Genomic DNA, 6,000 nt, shown 5'->3' with positions numbered 1-6,000 from the left:
TTTCTTTAGGCGATTTCAACCTCGATCTTCTAAACTATAATTCTCACACAGCCACTGGAAATTTAGTAAATTTACTTTTTTCCAAGCAACTCCTGCCATATGTGATACATCCTTGGCTATCTGATAATTCTTCCACAATTATAGAGAACATTTTTGCTAATGTTCTTGATCAAGAAACTGAGTGGTAATTTTCTGATGCAAATAATATATCATTTTCCTCAATTTCTTATAATGACACAAGCAGGTATACCGTTCAAAACCTTATTGTACTCTTATCATGATTTCTCTAAACTTGACATAGAAAAACTCCAAATCTATTTTGCAAACTTAGACCTAGCATACTTAGATGATATCCAAAAAAATATAAACTCCAAATTCAACAGATTTTTTTCAAACCTTGATGAGTTAGTAAAGACTCATGCTCTCTTGAAAAAACTTACAAAGAAGGAAGTTAGATTAAGAAATAAACCTTGGATCAAAAGAATAATTCAAAAAATGATTCATATAAAAGGTTGCTTAAAAAGACCAAGAAAAACAGTGATCAGACAACCGAAAATCTTTAAAAAAAAGTTTCGTTATCGAGTTGCAATTGCTTTAAAACAGAGCAAAGCCAATTATTTTTATGATTACTTTCCGAAAAAAAGTAAAAATATGAAGCAATTATGGTCAGGGATAAGATCAATATAAAGAAATCTTCCAATAAAAATATTATAAGCAAATTGAAAAATTCCAATGGTGCCCTAATATCTGACCCTGTTGCAATTGCTAATCTATTTAATAAATTTTATGTCAATGTTTCTAATGATGTCACCAAGGATATACCAAGAACTAGAAATTCTCCCTTAGATTTCATCCACAATAGCATTGATGCTTCAATTTTGATTGCTCCATCAGTTCCTCCTGAAATATCTGATGTTATCAATTTGTTAAAACCTGGCAAATTTTTAGGTCCCAACAGTAATCCTACTAAACTTCTAAAATATCTTTGCCCTGTGATCAGTACTCTGCTCTCTCAGATCATAAATGAATCTTTTCAATCTGGTACTTTTCCTAACAAGATGAAATTTGCAAAAGTAATTCCTGTGTTAAAAAAGGCTGTTCAATTACTGCTTCTAATTATCATCCCATATCTCTCTTATCTGTCTTTAGCAAAATTACTGAAAAAGTCATGTATAAGCGTCTATATGACTTTCTAGATAAGCATAGTATCTTATATTCATTTCAGTTTGGATTCCATGAAAATCATTCTATTAATCACACTTTAATAAGCATGACACAAACTATTAAAAATTCACTTTATAACAGGAAATTTGGTTGCGGCATATTTCTCGATCTACAGAAAGCTTTTGATACAGTTAGCCACAGTATTCTTCTCATGAAACTTGTAAATTATGGAATCCGAAGATCTGCTCCAGCTTGGTTTAGATCTTATGTATCCGATCGAAAGCAGTATGTTTCTGTGAATGGATCTAGCTCTAACTATCTTGATGTCACATGTGGAGTTCCACAGAGTTCTGTCCTTGGCCCCCTTCTCTTCCTAATTTTCATTAATGATCTTTCTAATTCATCATCCTTGCTCTCCTTCTATTTATTTGCGGATGATGCAAAAATCAACTTTGAGGCTGAAAATCTGGATATGCTACAAATAGTAGTTAATAATGAATTAAAAAAGGTTAAAGGTTATCATCAGAAAAAAAGTAAATATCAAAATTGGAAATGAACTGATACAGCAATCTAGGTATGTAAAATTCCTTGATGTTCTTTTAGCTAAAAATCTTAAGCCAAAGGAGCCAATATTTCACCCAACATTTAACCCAACACCTTTCTCAACAATGTTGGGAGTTGTTAGGAAGCCTGGCCAAACGATCCAACAATTCATCCAACATTTGGCACAACCCTTTTTTGAATACTCAGATTGAGTCCCTTCTTACTCTAAAGCGAGGCTGACAGAAAGTGGTTGCCACACTCATCCCAACATGGATTCTAATCATCTGAAAAGGCACCAAGCAGTCATGTGTTTAATGATAACGCAGCTATCAGAAGATGACGAATGTTCCAGCAAACGAGGGAAAACAAGGCAATGGATCAAAAAACGCGAGAAGAAGGTATTTTCAGAGAATTAAGCATGGAAGACAGTGTTTCTGTCAAAGAGATGTTACGCATGTCCCATGAATGCTTGCTTCAAATTTAGGGGGCAATTGAAAAAGACATTACACCATATCAAGTTTCAGGTGGTAATACTGTTATCAGTCCAAAAGCACAACTTGTCATCACCCTTAGATTTCTGGCTACTGGGGAGACTATTTGTTACATGTCATTTCAATTCCGTGTTTCTAGGGCAGCAATTTTCTACATAGTGAAGGATGTTTGCCAGGCAATTATAAAGAACATGAGACCATTGTTTCTTGCATTACCTTCATCTGCAGAAAACTGGGTAAATATTGCCCATGCTTTTGACCAAAAATGGCAGTTTCCAAATTGTATAGATGCCATTGATGGCAAACATATAGCCACCACCAGAAGCAGGTTCCAGGTATTACAACTAAAAAAGGCACTCATTCTATAGTTTTGTTAGCTATTGCTGGGCCAGACTATGAATGTATTTATGAAGACGTTGGCACCAATGGGAGAATTTCGGATTGTGGTGTCTGGAACAAATGTTCTCTGGCAAAAGCAATTGAAGACTGTTCCAAAATGTCTCTCCCATGGTGCAAAAAATAGATGATATGTGTTTGTTGGAGATGATGCGTTTGCTCTTAAAGGTTTTCTGAAGAAGCCCCCTCACAGGATTGACTGCAGAAAGAAGAATTTATAATTACAGGCACAGTAGAGTCAGAAGACTATCTGAAAATTTATTTACCATCATTGCCAATCGGTGGAGAGTCTTTAGATCAACAATGCTGTTACCTACAGAATTTATCGAGCAACTTGTGCTTGCAACACTTTCTTCAGTGCAGTTCATCCTGAAACATATACTGCACTGCTGTACTTACATATTATGTTGGAACAAATGGCAAGTGATAGACTAGATCATCAAAATCCCCCCACAGAATCACCTTTTTCATTGTGCCCAAGAGGCAATGGAAATAACTCCAAAGCTGATGCAAAAGAAGTAAGAGAAACTCTGAAAGAGTATTTCTTCAATAAAGGTGCTGTATCATGGCAGTGGCAAAAATATTGAAAAAACTATATCAACTTCAGACTTGAACTAAAATACTTGCTTGCCAAATTTACATACTTTTCAGTCCTTAAAAATTGAGATGTTGCAGTTTTTTTATTCTTCTTGAGCCTACCACTAGAGTTTCTTACATTTTTGAGTTTCTTAAAACCTAGTACTAGTTTCATGGAAACTTTTTATTAATAAAACATAATAACCCTATCCAGACAGGGGGGCTCATTCAGCCCCCCCCAACTTTCTTAACCAAGCAGTGCTCCACATTATTGGTAGACTCAATTAGCACAATTCTTTTTTATGTTTGGTTTCTATCTATATGAAGTGTGAATTTGTGTAAACAATAAATTGGGGGGAATTGGGCTGTTTTTTTTCACAGTGGTCAAGGTCAAATTTAAGGAATTTTTTGATGCACTCAATCCAGGTGCATCCTGTAACCATTTTATGAAATCCTTGTTACCTCTTATGTATGATCTTTTTATATATAAAAATTTTTTATATATATATATAAAGCATGATCTTTTTAATATTTTATGTACAAAAGCTCAGTTGTATGTTATGTGACTTAGACTATGACGTCATTTTTTGTGTACTCTTGTCATTATGTCTTGAATAATTATGACCTCATATATATTTTCGGATATCTTATTTAAAAAAAAGATACATCATAATCTCTGCTATGTCTATTGTGGTTTTTGTCAACATATACAGAGGAGCAACTATTTTAGAGTGGGGGGGGCTGAATGAGCCCCCCTAGTCTTCTAGCAGCTCAAAAAGTCCAGTCCGGATAGGATTAAACCAACAGGTAAAAAATTAGCTACAAAACCATCAGTGGGTTTTTACAGTTTCATTGCTGCAAATAGTTTAGAAATCCAAAGTTGCAGTGATGTATTCCACCCCCATTGCTTGACTGGTTATGAGAACTGTTGTAGTTTACAGGAAGAGCTGAAGCAACTTCATTGATTTCTATGTGAAAAAGGACATCACAAATTCGCTTCTCTGCAATTACCCTTATGCGATCATCTAACTTATTCAGTTTTTCTGCTACTAACAAAGCAAATGGACATTCTTTCAATGCATCATGTGACTGTTGTGGTGGTGGTTCACACAAGACATTGATGCACTTGTTCATGATTTCCTGCTTCTGTAGCTCCAGTGCTCTCTTGGTTATCTTTGGAGTCTTGAAGAGACCCTTTGGACCCTTTTTGTGAGCTTGAAGAAGAGTGTGAATTTTTAGAAAATTGTCTGCTTGAGGATGAATCTTCACTTTCTTTGCTGGTCTCTTCTCTGTCATTTTCTTGAATTTAAACATTTTTCGGACTCCAGATTGTAAGATAAGGTATCCTTGCTTTTTCCTGGCTGCATAACTGGACACAAAAATTGTAAAGGTCCCCAGTAGGGCCAGTTGGTGTTGTAAAGCTCATCCCTTCCTTGTCGAGATTTTGTTTTTGAGGCCTTGGCAATCTCTCTTCTTAGCTGTACTTTTTTGGTGGATGTAGTCCAAAATGGCCTAAGCCTGACATCCCTGGTCTTAAAGGCAACGCCTTTCTTTTACCCAAAACTCTATTCATTTCCTCTACGGCCTTGTCATACTCATCTCCACTCATAAATCTCTTTCTTTGTACTCTTCCATCATCCAATATTCCCAAGTCTTCTAAATCAAGTGTACGCTTTTCTCACAATTTTAATCTCTGCTTTACAAACTCAAACTTGGGGCGCAGCTCTATTCACATTACTTACAGCGCTTGTATATGAATTACTTACAGCGCTTGCCTGAAGCCAACAAATGTTGGCCAAGCCGGCCAGATGAGCCAACAATGCCCAACAACACACAACAGCTGCCAACATTTTTGACCAGTTTCAAATCGATCCAACATTTTACCAAACATCTTTCCCAACAATGTTGGGGGACCCAAAATGGTGGCCAAACGACCCAACATTTGAGCCAACATGTGAAAAGAGCATGTTAGCTGAAATGTTGGGAGAAATGTTGGCTCGTTTGGCTGGGGCTCTAGTTGGCCGGGGCTCTAATTCATTATAATAGCCTGGGGCTTTACAAATGATGTTCATATCAAACCTATTTATCTCCTGCAAAAAGAGTGGTGAAAGCGATTGCTTTGATTATTTCACTGCACCCTCCACTCCTATCTTTTGAACGTGATGATTTTGAAGCTTGAAGACCTCATCAAGCTGCTTTCACAACTTCTTTGAATCTGTGTCAAAAATGGTACACGGCAAGCCACAATAATGATATTTTTAATACGAAAAAACACTTTGCAATGTGGTCTCAGATCTGTGCGTTTCTTTGGGTATATATTTTTGGAACAATATCTGAGTAGATATAAAAAGATCATTGTCTGTTGTCAGTTTTTCTCAAAAGCTTAAAACCTTTTTATTCAATAAGCTCAGCGAAAAAAAGTAGATGCCCACATTAAGGACATGGCTAATAGGGGAGCTATTAGACCATATAAGAGCCCTATGCGTGGTAAAAAGATGGTAGCACTAGGTTTTATGTAAATTATTGCAAACTTAACTCAGTAACGCATAAGGATGTCTACCCTTTACCACACACAGATGAGACCCTAGATACCCTAGGAGGTGCACAAAATTCCACCACTCTAGATTTGGTGTCAGGTTATTGGCAATTACCCTTTAAGGAGGAGGAAATGCATAAGACTGTGTTTACTGCACCAGGTACCTGGAACTCATTATGGGAATTTACAGTCATGCCCGTTGGTCTATGCAGAATACTAGCATCATCTCAGCGCCTATAATGTAGATTTTGCTTTCCGGTTTAAATTTGGGCATCATGCTTGGTATATTTGGAC

The sequence above is a fragment of the Rhopilema esculentum genome, chromosome 11, assembly GCF_057945365.1.
Source record: "Rhopilema esculentum isolate cy_ngs chromosome 11, ASM5794536v1, whole genome shotgun sequence".
NCBI lineage: Eukaryota > Metazoa > Cnidaria > Scyphozoa > Rhizostomeae > Rhizostomatidae > Rhopilema > Rhopilema esculentum.
This window is presented reverse-complemented; position numbering follows the sequence as displayed.